Raw genomic sequence first — 18030 nt, 5'->3', positions numbered from 1 at the left:
AATAAAACTTGATGTAACATTATGCATGCAAATTGTGTTTTATGTGCGACCATGACCTATTCTAGAAGCACAGGGTCAGAATTATACTGGTGCATGGAGACAAACTGAAAATGTAAAAATTCAATGGCAAAATTGCTGTCTTTTTCTACTCATTCACAAATAGTTAATGAATGTTATTAAATATGTACAGCAAAATGGAAGGCGTTTCAAATAGAAATCATGCTTCAAAAAACAGTCAAATGAAAAATTATAATATATCCCTCCAGGTGTGACACTTGACATTTGCAGAGTGTCAAACCCCCCAGACAATGTATAGATATGGCTGAAATAGCTCAGTTGGGAGAGCGTTAGACTGAAGATCTAAAGGTCCCGGGTTTCGGCAAAATGCTTTTTCTTCACCGTTTACATTTTAAGGAGATATTAAACAAAGCACATGGACTGATCATGATCAAAAGGCCTAAAAATCTTAACTATCTACAGAAAACAAAATGTTAAAAATTTGAGAAACGGTAACTTTTTCCTTTTGAACACATGAATGTTTTTTAGTAATTTTTCCTCTATTTTGTTTTATTTCAGATTGACTTAGCTGTAAGAGGATTAAAAGGTAACCTGATAGCTGAAACAGACAGCACTTATCAGACACTAGCTGAATGATTATAGTCAGCTTGTTTGACTTTGAAACACTGAGGCATTACTGAGACAAATGTCCTTAAAAAATATGCTGTGGACAAAGTCAAAAAGGCAAAAAACACAAGCTCCACACAGGTCCGTCATCTTTAATTTGAAATATAGGAGGTTTCTACTTTAATGGTGAGACAAAGCATCTACATATTTGACATTGCTCCAGTGAGTAGAGCCCACTTAAAAATGTATGGGTTGCTTGTCTCTGGAAGCAAAAGCTGGACACTAAACTGGCATACTTGCAATGCTGGATGGTTCAGAGTGAAAACACCTATAGGCTGACAATAGTAATTGCAGGTGTTGATTAACTCATTGTGCAAAATAATTTCTAAAATGTGGTCACTTTGGGAGGTTTTCTGCTGTTTTGGTACTCTGCAAATTTCATCTGCAAGGTATTCCTGCAAAATCTGCATTGCAAAACCCAAATAGGGCTCTTCCTTTCAAAGCCCTGCTGTGTGGCCAAACAGTAGTTTCTGAAGAAATGTGGTGCATCACCGCATTTGTGAGAAATCTAACATTTCTAATATCCAAACAAAATAAATGGAGGTTTAAAAATTAATGCAGACGAAAAGTACGCATATAAAAAATGTTATTTATTGACTTTTTTGGGGTGGTGTGACAAGTTTTTAATCACAAGGAATGGTAACATTTCTGCTGACTAGCATGGAAGGAGTTAAGTTCCAATTGCATATCAAAGTCAGGATGGCCGAGCGGTCTAAATCCCACTTCTGACATCAACATTTAATTTCAAGAAACTTTATCTTCATTTATTGATTAGATGAGGTCAAACAAAACTTAGTAATGTGGTTTTGAAAAATTTCCTGAGAGTCTTTGGAGTGAATCTGAATTTGTCCTCTCAAAAAAGAACTCTAGGAACATCAAACAGATTTTTTGTGCATATGTCTGTTGTTCTTTTGGCACTAGAAAAATCCTTTGGACAGTCAATGAGGAGGGACTATTTTACCTCTTTGTGTTCTCTGTCCCTATTAGGTTAGGGAATCAACCTTCTACAGTGCTGTCATGAAATATATCTAGAAACGGATTTGCTGGTAAGTCTACTTTCATAGTTTTCACATCATACATCAATAGACCATAACGATACTTAATAAACAAAAACTTAACAAGTAGGTAATCATAGTTTAAAAAATGTGAAATGCCCATGTCCTTCTGACATGTTTCAGCACATTTTGGGACAAATGGTCTCACTTTTAACATTAACAATCAATAAAATATTTTCTCTAAATTTTTGTCTCTTTTTTGCTCCAATTGTTTGCATCTCATAAAAAATAAAACTTGATGTAACATTATGCATGCAAATTGTGTTTTATGTGCGACCATGACCTATTCTAGAAGCACAGGGTCAGAATTATACTGGTGCATGGAGACAAACTGAAAATGTAAAAATTCAATAGCAAAATTGCTGTCTTTTTCTACTCAATCACAAATAGTTAATGAATGTTATTAAATATGTACAGCAAAATGGAAGGCGTTTCAAATAGAAATCATGCTTCAAAAAACAGTCAAATGAAAAATTATAATATATCCCTCCAGGTGTGACACTTGACATTTGCAGAGTGTCAAACCCCCCAGACAATGTATAGATATGGCTGAAATAGCTCAGTTGGGAGAGCGTTAGACTGAAGATCTAAAGGTCCCGGGTTTCGGCAAAATGCTTTTTCTTCACCGTTTACATTTTAAGGAGATATTAAACAAAGCACATGGACTGATCATGATCAAAAGGCCTAAAAATCTTAACTATCTACAGAAAACAAAATGTTAAAAATTTGAGAAACGGTAACTTTTTCCTTTTGAACACATGAATGTTTTTTAGTAATTTTTCCTCTATTTTGTTTTATTTCAGATTGACTTAGCTGTAAGAGGATTAAAAGGTAACCTGATAGCTGAAACAGACAGCACTTATCAGACACTAGCTGAATGATTATAGTCAGCTTGTTTGACTTTGAAACACTGAGGCATTACTGAGACAAATGTCCTTAAAAAATATGCTGTGGACAAAGTCAAAAAGGCAAAAAACACAAGCTCCACACAGATCCGTCATCTTTAATTTGAAATATAGGAGGTTTCTACTTTAATGGTGAGACAAAGCATGTACATATTTGACATTGCTCCAGTGAGTAGAGCCCACTTAAAAATGTATGGGTTGCTTGTCTCTGGAAGCAAAAGCTGGACACTAAACTGGCATACTTGCAATGCTGGATGGTTCAGAGTGAAAACACCTATAGGCTGACAATAGTAATTGCAGGTGTTGATTATCTCATTGTGCAAAATAATTTCTAAAATGTGATCACTTTGGGAGGTTTTCTGCTGTTTTGGTACTCTGCAAATTTCATCTGCAAGGTATTCCTGCAAAATCTGCATTGCAAAACCCAAATAGGGCTCTTCCTTTCAAAGCCCTGCTGTGTGGCCAAACAGTAGTTTCTGAAGAAATGTGGTGCATCACCGCATTTGTGAGAAATCTAACATTTCTAATATCCAAACAAAATAAATGGAGGTTTAAAAATTAATGCAGACGAAGAAAAGTACGCATATAAAAAATGTTATTTATTGACTTTTTTGGGGTGGTGTGACAAGTTTTTAATCACAAGGAATGGTAACATTTCTGCTGTCTAGCATGGAAGGAGTTAAGTTCCTATTGCACATTAAAGTCAGGATGGCCGAGCAGTCTAAGGCGCTGCGTTCAGTTTGCAGTCTCCCCTGGAGGCGTGGGTTCAAATCCCACTTCTGACATCAACATTTAATTTCAAGAAACTTTATCTTCATTTATTGATGAGATGAGGTCAAACAAAACTTAGTAATGTGGTTTTGAAAAATTTCCTGAGAGTCTTTGGAGTGAATCTGAATTTGTCCTCTCAAAAAAGAACATCAAACATATTTTTTGTGCATATGTCTGTTGTTCTTTTGGCACTAGAAAAATCCTTTGGACAGTCAATGAGGAGGGACTATTTCACCTCTTTGTGTTCTCTGTCCCTATTAGGGTAGGGAATCAACCTTCTACAGTGCTGTCATGAAATATATCTAGAAACGGATTTGCTGGTAAGTCTACTTTCAAAGTTTTCACCTCATACATCAATAGACCATAACGATACTTAATAAACAAAAACTTAACAAGTAGGTAATCATAGTTTAAAAAATGTGAAATGCCCATGTCCTTCTGACATGTTTCAGCACATTTTGGGACAAATGGTCTCACTTTTAACATTAACAATCAATAAAATATTTTCTCTAAATTTTTGTCTCCTTTTTGCTCCAATTGTTTGCATCTCATAAAAAATAAAACTTGATGTAACATTATGCATGCAAATTGTGTTTTATGTGCGACCATGACCTATTCTAGAAGCACAGGGTCAGAATTATACTGGTGCATGGAGACAAACTGAAAATGTAAAAATTCAATGGCAAAATTGCTGTCTTTTTCTACTCATTCACAAATAGTTAATGAATGTTATTAAATATGTACAGCAAAATGGAAGGCGTTTCAAATAGAAATCATGCTTCAAAAAACAGTCAAATGAAAAATTATAACATATCCCTCCAGGTGTGACACTTGACATTTGCAGAGTGTCAAACCCCCCAGAAAATGTATAGATATGGCTGAAATAGCTCAGTTGGGAGAGCGTTAGACTGAAGATCTAAAGGTCCCTGGTCCAATCCCGGGTTTCGGCAAAATGCTTTTTCTTCACCGTTTACATTTTAAGGAGATATTAAACAAAGCACATGGGCAGATCATGATCAAAAGGCCTAAAAATCTTAACTATCTACAGAAAACAAAATGTTAAACATTTGAGAAACGGTAACTGTTTCCTTTTGAACACATGAATATTTTTTAGTAATTTTTCCTCTATTTTGTTTTATTTCAGATTGACTTAGCTGTAAGAGGATTAAAAGGTAACCTGATAGCTGAAACAGACAGCACTTATCAGACACTAGCTGAATGATTATAGTCAGCTTGTTTGACTATGAAACACTGAGGCATTACTGAGACAAATGTCCTTAAAAAATATGCTGTGGACAAAGTCAAAAAGGCAAAAAACACAAGCTCCACACAGGTCCGTCATCTTTAATTTGAAATATAGGAGGTTTCTACTTTAATGGTGAGACAAAGCATCTACATATTTGACATTGCTCCAGTGAGTAGAGCCCACTTAAAAATGTATGGGTTGCTTGTCTCTGCAAGCAAAAGCTGGGCACTAAACTGGCATACTTGCAATGCTGGATGGTTCAGAGTGAAAACACCTATAGGCTGACAATAGTAATTGCAGGTGTTGATTAACTCATTGTGCAAAATAATTTCTAAAATGTGGTCACTTTGGGAGGTTTTCTGCTGTTTTGGTACTCTGCAAATTTCATCTGCAAGGTATTCCTGCAAAATCTGCATTGCAAAACCCAAATAGGGCTCTTCCTTTCAAAGCCCTGCTGTGTGGCCAAACAGTAGTTTCTGAAGAAATGTGGTGCATCACCGCATTTGTGAGAAATCTAACATTTCTAATATCCAAACAAAATAAATGGAGGTTTAAAAATTAATGCAGACGAAAAGTACGCATATAAAAAATGTTATTTATTGACTTTTTTGGGGTGGTGTGACAAGTTTTTAATCACAAGGAATGGTAACATTTCTGCTGACTAGCATGGAAGGAGTTAAGTTCCAATTGCATATCAAAGTCAGGATGGCCGAGCGGTCTAAATCCCACTTCTGACATCAACATTTAATTTCAAGAAACTTTATCTTCATTTATTGATTAGATGAGGTCAAACAAAACTTAGTAATGTGGTTTTGAAAAATTTCCTGAGAGTCTTTGGAGTGAATCTGAATTTGTCCTCTCAAAAAAGAACTCTAGGAACATCAAACAGATTTTTTGTGCATATGTCTGTTGTTCTTTTGGCACTAGAAAAATCCTTTGGACAGTCATTGAGGAGGGACTATTTCACCTCTTTGTGTTCTCTGTCCCTATTAGGGTAGGGAATCAACCTTCTACAGTGCTGTCATGAAATATATCTAGAAACAGATTTGCTGGTAAGTCTACTTTCATAGTTTTCACCTCATACATCAATAGACCATAACGATACTTAATAAACAAAAACTTAACAAGTAGGTAATCATAGTTTAAAAAATGTGAAATGCCCATGTCCTTCTGACATGTTTCAGCACATTTTGGGACAAATGGTCTCACTTTTAACATTAACAATCAATAAAATATTTTCTCTAAATTTTTGTCTCCTTTTTGCTCCAATTGTTTGCATCTCATAAAAAATAAAACTTGATGTAACATTATGCATGCAAATTGTGTTTTATGTGCGACCATGACCTATTCTAGAAGCACAGGGTCAGAATTATACTGGTGCATGGAGACAAACTGAAAATGTAAAAATTCAATGGCAAAATTGCTGTCTTTTTCTACTCATTCACAAATAGTTAATGAATGTTATTAAATATGTACAGCAAAATGGAAGGCGTTTCAAATAGAAATCATGCTTCAAAAAACAGTCAAATGAAAAATTATAACATATCCCTCCAGGTGTGACACTTGACATTTGCAGAGTGTCAAACCCCCCAGAAAATGTATAGATATGGCCGAAATAGCTCAGTTGGGAGAGCGTTAGACTGAAGATCTAAAGGTCCCTGGTCCAATCCCGGGTTTCGGCAAAATGCTTTTTCTTCACCGTTTACATTTTAAGGAGATATTAAACAAAGCACATGGACAGATCATGATCAAAAGGCCTAAAAATCTTAACTATCTACAGAAAACAAAATGTTAAACATTTGAGAAACGGTAACTGTTTCCTTTTGAACACATGAATATTTTTTAATAATTTTTCCTCTATTTTGTTTTATTTCAGATTGACTTAGCTGTAAGAGGATTAAAAGGTAACCTGATAGCTGAAACAGACAGCACTTATCAGACACTAGCTGAATGATTATAGTCAGCTTGTTTGACTATGAAACACTGAGGCATTACTGAGACAAATGTCCTTAAAAAATATGCTGTGGACAAAGTCAAAAAGGCAAAAAACACAAGCTCCACACAGGTCCGTCATCTTTAATTTGAAATATAGGAGGTTTCTACTTTAATGGTGAGACAAAGCATCTACATATTTGACATTGCTCCAGTGAGTAGAGCCCACTTAAAAATGTATGGGTTGCTTGTCTCTGCAAGCAAAAGCTGGGCACTAAACTGGCATACTTGCAATGCTGGATGGTTCAGAGTGAAAACACCTATAGGCTGACAATAGTAATTGCAGGTGTTGATTAACTCATTGTGCAAAATAATTTCTAAAATGTGGTCACTTTGGGAGGTTTTCTGCTGTTTTGGTACTCTGCAAATTTCATCTGCAAGGTATTCCTGCAAAATCTGCATTGCAAAACCCAAATAGGGCTCTTCCTTTCAAAGCCCTGCTGTGTGGCCAAACAGTAGTTTCTGAAGAAATGTGGTGCATCACCGCATTTGTGAGAAATCTAACATTTCTAATATCCAAACAAAATAAATGGAGGTTTAAAAATTAATGCAGACGAAAAGTACGCATATAAAAAATGTTATTTATTGACTTTTTTGGGGTGGTGTGACAAGTTTTTAATCACAAGGAATGGTAACATTTCTGCTGACTAGCATGGAAGGAGTTAAGTTCCAATTGCATATCAAAGTCAGGATGGCCGAGCGGTCTAAATCCCACTTCTGACATCAACATTTAATTTCAAGAAACTTTATCTTCATTTATTGATTAGATGAGGTCAAACAAAACTTAGTAATGTGGTTTTGAAAAATTTCCTGAGAGTCTTTGGAGTGAATCTGAATTTGTCCTCTCAAAAAAGAACTCTAGGAACATCAAACAGATTTTTTGTGCATATGTCTGTTGTTCTTTTGGCACTAGAAAAATCCTTTGGACAGTCATTGAGGAGGGACTATTTCACCTCTTTGTGTTCTCTGTCCCTATTAGGGTAGGGAATCAACCTTCTGAAGTGCTGTCATGAAATATATCTAGAAACGGATTTGCTGGTAAGTCTACTTTCATAGTTTTCACCTCATACATCAATAGACCATAACGATACTTAATAAACAAAAACTTAACAAGTAGGTAATCAGAGTTTAAAAAATGTGAAATGCCCATGTCCTTCTGACATGTTTCAGCACATTTTGGGACAAATGGTCTCACTTTTAACATTAACAATCAATAAAATATTTTCTCTAAATTTTTGTCTCCTTTTTGCTCCAATTGTTTGCATCTCATAAAAAATAAAACTTGATGTAACATTATGCATGCAAATTGTGTTTTATGTGCGACCATGACCTATTCTAGAAGCACAGGGTCAGAATTATACTGGTGCATGGAGACAAACTGAAAATGTAAAAATTCAATGGCAAAATTGCTGTCTTTTTCTACTCATTCACAAATAGTTAATGAATGTTATTAAATATGTACAGCAAAATGGAAGGCGTTTCAAATAGAAATCATGCTTCAAAAAACAGTCAAATGAAAAATTATAACATATCCCTCCAGGTGTGACACTTGACATTTGCAGAGTGTCAAACCCCCCAGAAAATGTATAGATATGGCCGAAATAGCTCAGTTGGGAGAGCGTTAGACTGAAGATCTAAAGGTCCCTGGTCCAATCCCGGGTTTCGGCAAAATGCTTTTTCTTCACCGTTTACATTTTAAGGAGATATTAAACAAAGCACATGGACAGATCATGATCAAAAGGCCTAAAAATCTTAACTATCTACAGAAAACAAAATGTTAAACATTTGAGAAACGGTAACTGTTTCCTTTTGAACACATGAATATTTTTTAGTAATTTTTCCTCTATTTTGTTTTATTTCAGATTGACTTAGCTGTAAGAGGATTAAAAGGTAACCTGATAGCTGAAACAGACAGCACTTATCAGACACTAGCTGAATGATTATAGTCAGCTTGTTTGACTTTGAAACACTGAGGCATTACTGAGACAAATGTCCTTAAAAAATATGCTGTGGACAAAGTCAAAAAGGCAAAAAACACAAGCTCCACACAGGTCCGTCATCTTTAATTTGAAATATAGGAGGTTTCTACTTTAATGGTGAGACAAAGCATCTACATATTTGACATTGCTCCAGTGAGTAGAGCCCACTTAAAAATGTATGGGTTGCTTGTCTCTGCAAGCAAAAGCTGGGCACTAAACTGGCATACTTGCAATGCTGGATGGTTCAGAGTGAAAACACCTATAGGCTGACAATAGTAATTGCAGGTGTTGATTAACTCATTGTGCAAAATAATTTCTAAAATGTGATCACTTTGGGAGGTTTTCTGCTGTTTTGGTACTCTGCAAATTTCATCTGCAAGGTATTCCTGCAAAATCTGCATTGCAAAACCCAAATAGGGCTCTTCCTTTCAAAGCCCTGCTGTGTGGCCAAACAGTAGTTTCTGAAGAAATGTGGTGCATCACCGCATTTGTGAGAAATCTAACATTTCTAATATCCAAACAAAATAAATGGAGGTTTAAAAATTAATGCAGACGAAAAGTACGCATATAAAAAATGTTATTTATTGACTTTTTTGGGGTGGTGTGACAAGTTTTTAATCACAAGGAATGGTAACATTTCTGCTGACTAGCATGGAAGGAGTTAAGTTCCAATTGCATATCTAAGGTAGGAAGGCCGAGCGGTCTAAGGCGCTGCGTTCAGGTCGCAGTCTCCCCTGGAGGCGTGGGTTCAAATCCCACTTCTGACATCAACATTTAATTTCAAGATACTTTATCTTCGTTTATTGATTAGATGAGGTCAAACAAAACTTAGTAATGTGGTTTTGAAAAATTTCCTGAGAGTCTTTGGAGTGAATCTGAATTTGTCCTCTCAAAAAAGAACATCAAACAGATTTTTTGTGCATATGTCTGTTGTTCTTTTGGCACTAGAAAAATCCTTTGGACAGTCAATGAGGAGGGACTATTTCTCCTCTTTGTGTTCTCTGTCCCTATTAGGGTAGGGAATCAACCTTCTACAGTGCTGTCATGAAATATATCTAGAAACGGATTTGCTGGTAAGTCTACTTTCATAGTTTTCACCTCATACATCAATAGACCATAACGATACTTAATAAACAAAAACTTAACAAGTAGGTAATCATAGTTTAAAAAATGTGAAATGCCCATGTCATTCTGACATGTTTCAGCACATTTTGGGACAAATGGTCTCACTTTTAACAATCAATAAAATATTTTCTCTAAATTTTTGTCTCTTTTTTGCTCCAATTGTTTGCATCTCATAAAAAATAAAACTTGATGTAACATTATGCATGCAAATTGTGTTTTATGTGCAACCATGACCTATTCTAGAAGCACAGGGTCAGAATTATACTTGTGCATGGAGACAAACTGAAAATGTAAAAATTCAATGGCAAAATTGCTGTCTTTTTCTACTCATTCACAAATAGTTAATGAATGTTATTAAATATGTACAGCAAAATGGAAGGCGTTTCAAATAGAAATCATGCTTCAAAAAACAGTCAAATGAAAAATTATAATATATCCCTCCAGGTGTGACACTTGACATTTGCAGAGTGTCAAACCCCCCAGAAAATGTATAGATATGGCCGAAATAGCTCATTTGGGAGAGCGTTAGACAGAAGATCTAAAGGTCCCTGGTCCAATCCCGGGGTTTCGGCAAAATGCTTTTTCTTCACCGTTTACATTTTAAGGAGATATTAAACAAAGCACATGGACTGATCATGATCAAAAGGCCTAAAAATCTTAACTATCTACAGAAAACAAAATGTTAAAAATTTGAGAAACGGTAACTTTTTCCTTTTGAACACATGAATGTTTTTTAGTAATTTTTCCTCTATTTTGTTTTATTTCAGATTGACTTAGCTGTAAGAGGATTAAAAGGTAACCTGATAGCTGAAACAGACAGCACTTATCAGACACTAGCTGAATGATTATAGTCAGCTTGTTTGACTTTGAAACACTGAGGCATTACTGAGACAAATGTCCTTAAAAAATATGCTGTGGACAAAGTCAAAAAGGCAAAAAACACAAGCTCCACACAGGTCCGTCATCTTTAATTTGAAATATAGGAGGTTTCTACTTTAATGGTGAGACAAAGCATCTACATATTTGACATTGCTCCAGTGAGTAGAGCCCACTTAAAAATGTATGGGTTGCTTGTCTCTGCAAGCAAAAGCTGGGCACTAAACTGGCATACTTGCAATGCTGGATGGTTCAGAGTGAAAACACCTATAGGCTGGCAATAGTAATTGCAGGTGTTGATTAACTCATTGTGCAAAATAATTTCTAAAATGTGGTCACTTTGGGAGGTTTTCTGCTGTTTTGGTACTCTGCAAATTTCATCTGCAAGGTATTCCTGCAAAATCTGCATTGCAAAACCCAAATAGGGCTCTTCCTTTCAAAGCCCTGCTGTGTGGCCAAACAGTAGTTTCTGAAGAAATGTGGTGCATCACCGCATTTGTGAGAAATCTAACATTTCTAATATCCAAACAAAATAAATGGAGGTTTAAAAATTAATGCAGACGAAAAGTACGCATATAAAAAATGTTATTTATTGACTTTTTTGGGGTGGTGTGACAAGTTTTTAATCACAAGGAATGGTAACATTTCTGCTGACTAGCATGGAAGGAGTTAAGTTCCAATTGCATATCGAAGTCAGGATGGCCAAGTGGTCTAAGGCGCTGCGTTCAGGTGGCAGTCTCTGTTAAAAATTTGAGAAACGGTAACTTTTTCCTTTTGAACACATGAATGTTTTTTAGTAATTTTTCCTCTATTTTGTCGCAGTCGCAGGTTGCAGTCTCCCCTGGAGGCGTGGGTTCAAATCCCACTTCTGACATCAACATTTAATTTCAAGAAACTTTATCTTCATTTATTGATTAGATGAGGTCAAACAAAACTTAGTAATGTGGTTTTGAAAAATTTCCTGAGAGTCTTTGGAGTGAATCTGAATTTGTCCTCTCAAAAAAGAACTCTAGGAACATCAAACAGATTTTTTGTGCATATGTCTGTTGTTCTTTTGGCACTAGAAAAATCCTTTGGACAGTCAATGAGGAGGGACTATTTCACCTCTTTGTGTTCTCTGTCCCTATTAGGGTAGGGAATCAACCTTCTACAGTGCTGTCATGAAATATATCTAGAAACGGATTTGCTGGTAAGTCTACTTTCATAGTTTTCACCTCATACATCAATAGACCATAACGATACTTAATAAACAAAAACTTAACAAGTAGGTAATCATAGTTTAAAAAATGTGAAATGCCCATGTCATTCTGACATGTTTCAGCACATTTTGGGACAAATGGTCTCACTTTTAACAATCAATAAAATATTTTCTCTAAATTTTTGTCTCTTTTTTGCTCCAATTGTTTGCATCTCATAAAAAATAAAACTTGATGTAACATTATGCATGCAAATTGTGTTTTATGTGCAACCATGACCTATTCTAGAAGCACAGGGTCAGAATTATACTTGTGCATGGAGACAAACTGAAAATGTAAAAATTCAATGGCAAAATTGCTGTCTTTTTCTACTCATTCACAAATAGTTAATGAATGTTATTAAATATGTACAGCAAAATGGAAGGCGTTTCAAATAGAAATCATGCTTCAAAAAACAGTCAAATGAAAAATTATAATATATCCCTCCAGGTGTGACACTTGACATTTGCAGAGTGTCAAACCCCCCAGAAAATGTATAGATATGGCTGAAATAGCTCATTTGGGAGAGCGTTAGACAGAAGATCTAAAGGTCCCTGGTCCAATCCCAGGTTTCGGCAAAATGCTTTTTCTTCACCGTTTACATTTTAAGGAGATATTAAACAAAGCACATGGACTGATCATGATCTAAAGGCCTAAAAATCTTAACTATCTACAGAAAACAAAATGTTAAAAATTTGAGAAACGGTAACTTTTTCCTTTTGAACACATGAATGTTTTTTAGTAATTTTTCCTCTCTTTTGTTTTATTTCAGATTGACTTAGCTGTAAGAGGATTAAAAGGTAACCTGATAGCTGAAACAGACAGCACTTATCAGACACTAGCTGAATGATTATAGTCAGCTTGTTTGACTTTGAAACACTGAGGCATTACTGAGACAAATGTCCTTAAAAAATATGCTGTGGACAAAGTCAAAAAGGCAAAAAACACAAGCTCCACACAGGTCCGTCATCTTTAATTTGAAATATAGGAGGTTTCTACTTTAATGGTGAGACAAAGCATCTACATATTTGACATTGCTCCAGTGAGTAGAGCCCACTTAAAAATGTATGGGTTGCTTGTCTCTGCAAGCAAAAGCTGGGCACTAAACTGGCATACTTGCAATGCTGGATGGTTCAGAGTGAAAACACCTATAGGCTGACAATAGTAATTGCAGGTGTTGATTAACTCATTGTGCAAAATAATTTCTAAAATGTGGTCACTTTGGGAGGTTTTCTGCTGTTTTGGTACTCTGCAAATTTCATCTGCAAGGTATTCCTGCAAAATCTGCATTGCAAAACCCAAATAGGGCTCTTCCTTTCAAAGCCCTGCTGTGTGGCCAAACAGTAGTTTCTGAAGAAATGTGGTGCATCACCGCATTTGTGAGAAATCTAACATTTCTAATATCCAAACAAAATAAATGGAGGTTTAAAAATTAATGCAGACGAAAAGTACGCATATAAAAAATGTTATTTATTGACTTTTTTGGGGTGGTGTGACAAGTTTTTAATCACAAGGGATGGTAACATTTCTGCTGACTAGCATGGAAGGAGTTAAGTTCCAATTGCATGTCGAAGTCAGGATGGCCGAGCGGTCTAAGGCGCTGCGTTCAGGTCGCAGTCTTCCCTGGAGGCGTGGGTTCAAATCCCACTTCTGACATCAACATTTAATTTCAAGAAACTTTATCTTCATTTATTGATTAGATGAGGTCAAACAAAACTTAGTAATGTGGTTTTGAAAAATTTCCTGAGAGTCTTTGGAGTGAATCTGAATTTGTCCTCTCAAAAAAGAACTCTAGGAACATCAAACAGGTTTTTTTGTGCATATGTCTGTTGTTCTTTTGGCACTAGAAAAATCCTTTGGACAGTCAATGAGGAGGGACTATTTCACCTCTTTGTGTTCTCTGTCCCTATTAGGGTAGGGAATCAACCTTCTACAGTGCTGTCATGAAATATATCTAGAAACGGATTTGCTGGTAAGTCTACTTTCATAGTTTTCACCTCATACATCAATAGACCATAACGATACTTAATTAACAAAAACTTAACAAGTAGGTAATCATAGTTTAAAAAATGTGAAATGCCCATGTCCTTCTGACATGTTTCAGCACATTTTGGGACAAATGGTCTCACTTTTAACAATCAATAAAATATTTTCTCTAAATTTTTGTCTCTTTTTTGCTCCAATTGTTGGCAGCTCATAAAAAATAAAACTTGATGTAACATTATGCATGCAAATTGTGTTTTATGTGCGACCATGACCTATTCTAGAAGCACAGGGTCAGAATTATACTGGTGCATGGAGACAAACTGAAAATGTAAAAATTCAATGGCAAAATTGCTGTCTTTTTCTACTCATTCACAAATAGTTAATGAATGTTATTAAATATGTACAGCAAAATGGAAGGCGTTTCAAATAGAAATCATGCTTCAAAAAACAGTCAAATGAAAAATTATAATATATCCCTCCAGGTGTGACACTTGACATTTGCAGAGTGTCAAACCCCCCAGAAAATGTATAGATATGGCCGAAATAGCTCAGTTGGGAGAGCGTTAGACTGAAGATCTAAAGGTCCCTGGTCCAATCCCGGGTTTCGGCAAAATGCTTTTTCTTCACCGTTTACATTTTAAGGAGATATTAAACAAAGCACATGGACTGATCATGATCAAAAGGCCTAAAAATCTTAACTATCTACAGAAAACAAAATGTTAAAAATTTGAGAAACGGTAACTTTTTCCTTTTGAACACATGAATGTTTTTTAGTAATTTTTCCTCTATTTTGTTTTATTTCAGATTGACTTAGCTGTAAGAGGATTAAAAGGTAACCTGATAGCTGAAACAGACAGCACTTATCAGACACTAGCTGAATGATTATAGTCAGCTTGTTTGACTTTGAAACACTGAGGCATTACTGAGACAAATGTCCTTAAAAAATATGCTGTGGACAAAGTCAAAAAGGCAAAAAACACAAGCTCCACACAGGTCCGTCATCTTTAATTTGAAATATAGGAGGTTTCTACTTTAATGGTGAGACAAAGCATCTACATATTTGACATTGCTCCAGTGAGTAGAGCCCACTTAAAAATGTATGGGTTGCTTGTCTCTGCAAGCAAAAGCTGGGCACTAAACTGGCATACTTGCAATGCTGGATGGTTCAGAGTGAAAACACCTATAGGCTGACAATAGTAATTGCAGGTGTTGATTAACTCATTGTGCAAAATAATTTCTAAAATGTGGTCACTTTGGGAGGTTTTCTGCTGTTTTGGTACTCTGCAAATTTCATCTGCAAGGTATTCCTGCAAAATCTGCATTGCAAAACCCAAATAGGGCTCTTCCTTTCAAAGCCCTGCTGTGTGGCCAAACAGTAGTTTCTGAAGAAATGTGGTGCATCACCGCATTTGTGAGAAATCTAACATTTCTAATATCCAAACAAAATAAATGGAGGTTTAAAAATTAATGCAGACGAAAAGTACGCATATAAAAAATGTTATTTATTGACTTTTTTGGGGTGGTGTGACAAGTTTTTAATCACAAGGGATGGTAACATTTCTGCTGACTAGCATGGAAGGAGTTAAGTTCCAATTGGATATCGAAGTCAGGATGGCCGAGCGGTCTAAGGCGCTGCGTTCAGGTGGCAGTCTCTGTTAAAAATTTGAGAAACGGTAACTTTTTCCTTTTGAACACATGAATGTTTTTTAGTAATTTTTCCTCTATTTTGTCGCAGTCGCAGGTCGCAGTCTCCCCTGGAGGCGTGGGTTCAAATCCCACTTCTGACATCAACATTTAATTTCAAGAAACTTTATCTTCATTTATTGATTAGATGAGGTCAAACAAAACTTAGTAATGTGGTTTTGAAAAATTTCCTGAGAGTCTTTGGAGTGAATCTGAATTTGTCCTCTCAAAAAATAACTCTAGGAACTTCAAACAGATTTTTTGTGCATATGTCTGTTGTTCTTTTGGCACTAGAAAAATCCTTTGGACAGTCAATGAGGAGGGACTATTTCACCTCTTTGTGTTCTCTGTCCCTATTAGGGTAGGGAATCAACCTTCTACAGTGCTGTCATGAAATATATCTAGAAACAGATTTGCTGGTAAGTCTACTTTCATAGTTTTCACCTCATACATCAATAGACCATAACGATACTTAATAAACAAAAACTTAACAAGTAGGTAATCATAGTTTAAAAAATGTGAAATGCCCATGTCCTTCTGACATGTTTCAGCACATTTTGGGACAAATGGTCTCACTTTTAACAATCAATAAAATATTTTCTCTAAATTTTTGTCTCTTTTTTGCTCCAATTGTTTGCATCTCATAAAAAATAAAACTTGATGTAACATTATGCATGCAAATTGTGTTTTATGTGCGACCATGACCTATTCTAGAAGCACAGGGTCAGAATTATACTGGTGCATGGAGACAAACTGAAAATGTAAAAATTCAATGGCAAAATTGCTGTCTTTTTCTACTCATTCACAAATAGTTAATGAATGTTATTAAATATGTACAGCAAAATGGAAGGCGTTTCAAATAGAAATCATGCTTCAAAAAACAGTCAAATTAAAAATTATAATATATCCCTCCAGGTGTGACACTTGACATTTGCAGAGTGTCAAACCCCCCAGAAAATGTATGGATAAGGCCGAAATAGCTCAGTTGGGAGAGCGTTAGACTGAAGATCTAAAGGTCCCTGGTCCAATCCCGGGTTTCGGCAAAATGCTTTTTCTTCACCGTTTACATTTTAAGGAGATATTAAACAAAGCACATGGACTGATCATGATCAAAAGGCCTAAATATTTTAACTATCTACAGAAAACAAAATGTTAAAAATTTGAGAAACGGTAACTTTTTCCTTTTGAACACATGAATGTTTTTTAGTAATTTTTCCTCTATTTTGTTTTATTTCAGATTGACTTAGCTGTAAGAGGATTAAAAGGTAACCTGATAGCTGAAACAGACAGCACTTATCAGACACTAGCTGAATGATTATAGTCAGCTTGTTTGACTTTGAAACACTGAGGCATTACTGAGACAAATGTCCTTAAAAAATATGCTGTGGACAAAGTCAAAAAGGCAAAAAACACAAGCTCCACACAGGTCCGTCATCTTTAATTTGAAATATAGGAGGTTTCTACTTTAATGGTGAGACAAAGCATCTACATATTTGACATTGCTCCAGTGAGTAGAGCCCACTTAAAAATGTATGGGTTGCTTGTCTCTGCAAGCAAAAGCTGGGCACTAAACTGGCATACTTGCAATGCTGGATGGTTCAGAGTGAAAACACCTATAGGCTGACAATAGTAATTGCAGGTGTTGATTAACTCATTGTGCAAAATAATTTCTAAAATGTGGTCACTTTGGGAGGTTTTCTGCTGTTTTGGTACTCTGCAAATTTCATCTGCAAGGTATTCCTGCAAAATCTGCATTGCAAAACCCAAATAGGGCTCTTCCTTTCAAAGCCCTGCTGTGTGGCCAAACAGTAGTTTCTGAAGAAATGTGGTGCATCACCACATTTGTGAGAAATCTAACATTTCTAATATCCAAACAAAATAAATGGAGGTTTAAAAATTAATGCAGACGAAGAAAAGTACGCATATAAAAAATGTTATTTATTGACTTTTTTGGGGTGGTGTGACAAGTTTTTAATCACAAGGAATGGTAACATTTCTGCTGACTAGCATGGAAGGAGTTAAGTTCCAATTGCATATCGAAGTCAGGATGGCCAAGTGGTCTAAGGCGCTGCGTTCAGGTGGCAGTCTCTGTTAAAAATTTGAGAAACGGTAACTTTTTCCTTTTGAACACATGAATGTTTTTTAGTAATTTTTCCTCTATTTTGTCGCAGTCGCAGGTCGCAGTCTCCCCTGGAGGCGTGGGTTCAAATCCCACTTCTGACATCAACATTTAATTTCAAGAAACTTTATCTTCATTTATTGATTAGATGAGGTCAAACAAAACTTAGTAATGTGGTTTTGAAAAATTTCCTGAGAGTCTTTGGAGTGAATCTGAATTTGTCCTCTCAAAAAAGAACTCTAGGAACATCAAACAGATTTTTTGTGCATATGTCTGTTGTTCTTTTGGCACTAGAAAAATCCTTTGGACAGTCAATGAGGAGGGACTATTTCACCTCTTTGTGTTCTCTGTCCCTATTAGGGTAGGGAATCAAC

At 35.7% G+C, this 18030-nt stretch overlaps 5 non-coding genes across 5 annotated transcripts; all 5 read left to right on the top strand.

Annotated features, from left to right (window-relative positions):
- Positions 1-6270: 6270 nt before the first annotated feature.
- On the top strand, positions 6271-6343 carry TRNAF-GAA (transfer RNA phenylalanine (anticodon GAA)). The gene has a single exon. It is a non-coding gene; the product is annotated as a tRNA-Phe (tRNA).
- Positions 6344-8248: 1905 nt separating this feature from the next.
- TRNAF-GAA (transfer RNA phenylalanine (anticodon GAA)) lies at positions 8249-8321 on the top strand. The gene has a single exon. It is a non-coding gene; the product is annotated as a tRNA-Phe (tRNA).
- A 5120-nt stretch (positions 8322-13441) lies between these two features.
- On the top strand, positions 13442-13524 carry TRNAL-CAG (transfer RNA leucine (anticodon CAG)). The gene has a single exon. It is a non-coding gene; the product is annotated as a tRNA-Leu (tRNA).
- Positions 13525-14391: 867 nt separating this feature from the next.
- TRNAF-GAA (transfer RNA phenylalanine (anticodon GAA)) lies at positions 14392-14464 on the top strand. Its single transcript has one exon. It is a non-coding gene; the product is annotated as a tRNA-Phe (tRNA).
- A 2043-nt stretch (positions 14465-16507) lies between these two features.
- TRNAF-GAA (transfer RNA phenylalanine (anticodon GAA)) lies at positions 16508-16580 on the top strand. The gene has a single exon. It is a non-coding gene; the product is annotated as a tRNA-Phe (tRNA).
- The last annotated feature ends 1450 nt before the right edge of the window (positions 16581-18030 follow it).

This window comes from Dendrobates tinctorius, unplaced genomic scaffold, assembly GCF_039654945.1.
Source record: "Dendrobates tinctorius isolate UK_male_01 unplaced genomic scaffold, ASM3965494v1 ptg000184l, whole genome shotgun sequence".
Taxonomy (NCBI): domain Eukaryota; kingdom Metazoa; phylum Chordata; class Amphibia; order Anura; family Dendrobatidae; genus Dendrobates; species Dendrobates tinctorius.
The sequence above is the reverse complement of the archived record's forward strand: the minus strand, read 5'-3'. Positions and strand labels throughout refer to the sequence as shown.